Source organism: Lycium ferocissimum, chromosome 4 (genome assembly GCF_029784015.1).
Source record: "Lycium ferocissimum isolate CSIRO_LF1 chromosome 4, AGI_CSIRO_Lferr_CH_V1, whole genome shotgun sequence".
NCBI lineage: Eukaryota > Viridiplantae > Streptophyta > Magnoliopsida > Solanales > Solanaceae > Lycium > Lycium ferocissimum.
In genome coordinates this window covers 1,575,378-1,578,825 of record NC_081345.1, presented here as the reverse complement: position 1 = coordinate 1,578,825, position 3,448 = coordinate 1,575,378, and positions in this window count along the sequence as shown.

Here is a 3,448-nt window from a genome sequence, read left to right as displayed (position 1 = left end):
ACCTTCAAAAGTTTGGAAATCTCTTAACATCGTGGAGCGTAACCGTTCTTTCTCTTACTTCCCGGTCTCGTCGTGGTCACTATCCTTTTAGCCCCACTTATCGAAGCCTATTTTACGACCCCACACATTCCTCTTTTGTTCCTTACGCCACACTTTATCCAGTTCACATGCCTACCTTCAAATTTTTACCCAAATAGTCCCGTGATTGCCCGTCGTCCCTCTTGGAGGCTCCACTCACTCATGTTAAGAACTTTTCACTTTTTTCGACATTTTGATCTCCTTACCTTCCATCTACTCACTTTCTTTCCTTTCTAGATGTCATTACATTAAAACTCTCCAAGCCTAACCTGTAGTGAAAATAGCATCAACTTACCTTGTAACATTTGTACCATTTATTATTATTTCACTTGAACTTCATTGCCCTGTTCGATTAATGCCTTCCATATACCGCAACGTTGGTTGCCGGGATACACATACCCGCTGATATAGCCACGTATGGGATATCATATGCATACGTATATATATAATTACTACCATCTCGCTTACAAAATATTTCCAAACGCTATTCAAACTCACCACCAATTCTGCCGTGATGCACCTTCTTTCCTTCACCGGTCTAGTCCCTCGTCACACGACCTCTTAAGGTTTCCAACCATTCCGCATACTCCAATCCCCCTTAGTTTGCTCTAGCTTCTCATTTTGCCTCTTATATCTAAATTTATAGGACTTTTTGTACACTTCCCGAAGTGGGTCACCCATCTATTATTTCTCTCGCCCCAAAGACGCTTAACCTCGAAACTCGATGAAATCCGGTGTGTTAATGCTGGTATAATCGTATCCATCTCACTGCATGACCTTCACCATATAATCTAAAGCAAGTTGAAGTCTTGAAAGATTCCAAAACGTTCTCGTAACGCATCTCCCTCCGAATTAGAGAGGGTCTCTTACTCTTCCGACTACACAATTACTATTTTGGCCGTTTTAATTCGCAATATTCACCTTTCATCCGTATATGACTACTTCCCGTCCTAGATTTCCAGATTCCCAATGGTAGCGATCGCACCTCTGTCGTCATTACTTATAAATACTTGGTTATGGGCCTCTTTGGGTTTCCGCCGAAAATATTAAATGCTGAAGCTAAATGCACGTACATAGAAAATTCTAATAAGGACTCATATACCTGTAGTCGATCGGTCACTAGTTTGATCTAGTGGACTATAAGGTGAAGTGTACTCCTCGTCATCATCTACCCACCATCCGCTCGTCTGGCCTTCATCATCTCTCTCATCTCGAACCGAGGGATATAAATAGCGGGCAACTCCTGGTTTACCAGAAGCGGCCCGGGGATAAAGGGCTGTAGTAATCCGTAACACTCACGGGGAGGGTCATTGTCCGACATAGTGCTCTACCATAGGAGCAACTAGTATGGCCTTGGAAATCTCCTCCTTCGGTGTCCCAGACGAATACTCGGATGGATCTATGTCATAACTGTCCTCTGGAGGGGGAGGGGGGGCTCCTCTCTGGGAGTCAAAAACTCTAGAGGATCGTTCTTGGGTCTCCGAGAGATCGATCTCGATGGAGTACACGAGGCTCCTCCACACTTTCCGGTCACGGAGCACCGGGGGTCCTGGATATACTCTAGGGGCCTTCTTAGCACCTCCTCTATCGGGTTCGACCTCTTCATCTTTCCTCGCCCTCCGTACACCTACGGAAAAAGGATCGGGCGATCGTCACGACCCCGGCCCGTGGCCGTGCGGTGTCTAACCGGACACCCACACGTACACGTCGACTAGGCGTACCGGCCGGCTAATTCCATTTAAACATACATAAATTCGTACGGTTGTAAGGTGCGTCGCACAAACATACATGTATGTATATATATACCGGAAACGTACGAAGTCGGGTGGGGCTGTTATGTCGGTCAAAGTCGCCAACTCGAACATACGTACCACGACCGGTGACAACCACAACCCACAAACGACGACATGTCTACGGGCCTCTAACGTACGAACGAGAATCGGGGACCGAAAGACGGGACGGGGGCCCGCCGTGCCCAAACGACTATATATACGTAATATACAAACAACGAAAGATATATACCAAAAGTATCGACTCCCGGATCGAAGGGAGCTCGTGTGGACCGATGTCCCTACGCGCGGCGTATCCCGCGCGTTCGTACGTGCAGGGGCATGTAGCGCGACCCCCGAAATTGCGAGGGGGGTCGATGCGAGCGTGCGGGGTATGTAAAGGAAAACAAAATATACATAATCATAATCGGTCGGATATGATATATGCGTGCGCACGAGAATCGGTTCGTAGCGAGGTCGGACTTATAGAGTGTACGAACGAGAATAGTAATATATCGGTTAGGGGAATGTATCGGACGGAGTATCGTACGGACGGTACGAATGTGGCGCGCGGATCCTCGAACCGAACTCGGGCATGACGGACGGACGAGAATCCGAATCGGACGTGCGGAAATATGACGGACGAGAATCGAGTTCGAATCGATTTCCCGAAGTGTGACGACAGTCATGATCCAAATCGGACATGCGAACATGTGAGACGAGATCATGCATGCGAGTCAAGCATATCTGAAGACGTACATGTCGTAAATCGGATCCACCGCTTTAATAAGGGGCCAACGGTAAAGAACCGACCCCTCGTGAGTACGGGACGCGGTGGAATGACAGATCAAATCAAATGCCATCCTGCCGCCATCTCCGTAATATCACATAATCGGATCATAATCGATCATATCGTCAGTCCTGAATAGATCCCGGCCCGCACAATCAGGGACGCGGTGAACAATGCGATGGAAGTACGAATTACGAACCTGGCCGGCGCGATGAAGGAAGCGTTGAGGCATCCACGAGCGGACAAATGAGAAACCATATGCATACGGACAAACATACGGACTTAATACCGAAATAGTTCAGAACAGAGAAACCGTAGTAATCGATAATCAGTTATACTGTAAGCGTAGTGTCAGTAATCGTTCTAGATATCGGACTAATATCAAGATTCGTATAGCTGGTCATAATATTCATTAGTTAGCGACGGAAACATAATTAAGAGTTACTTACAAAATAACGGACAGAAATAGATCAATTTGAGTCATACCGGGAGTATCAGGGTCTTGTGGGCCCACCTCGGACCCAACCATAGTACAGTACATAAATTATGGATAATAACCCTTAGGGATTCGTTCATAATCATCTTAGGGTGTTTCGACTCCATTTATGGAAGTTACATACGTATGGCTCAATTTTAGAAGAAATTGGTTCAATTTTACCGACGGATTCGCCTCAATTTCAATCTCGAATTGTGAGAAGCAAAAGTGTCGTGGAACTGGCAAACTCGTTAGACTTCGAACATGCCAAAGAATAAAAGGGCAAAGGTTTACATACCCGGATTGCGCCTTACGCTTGCCAAATCTCACCCGTTT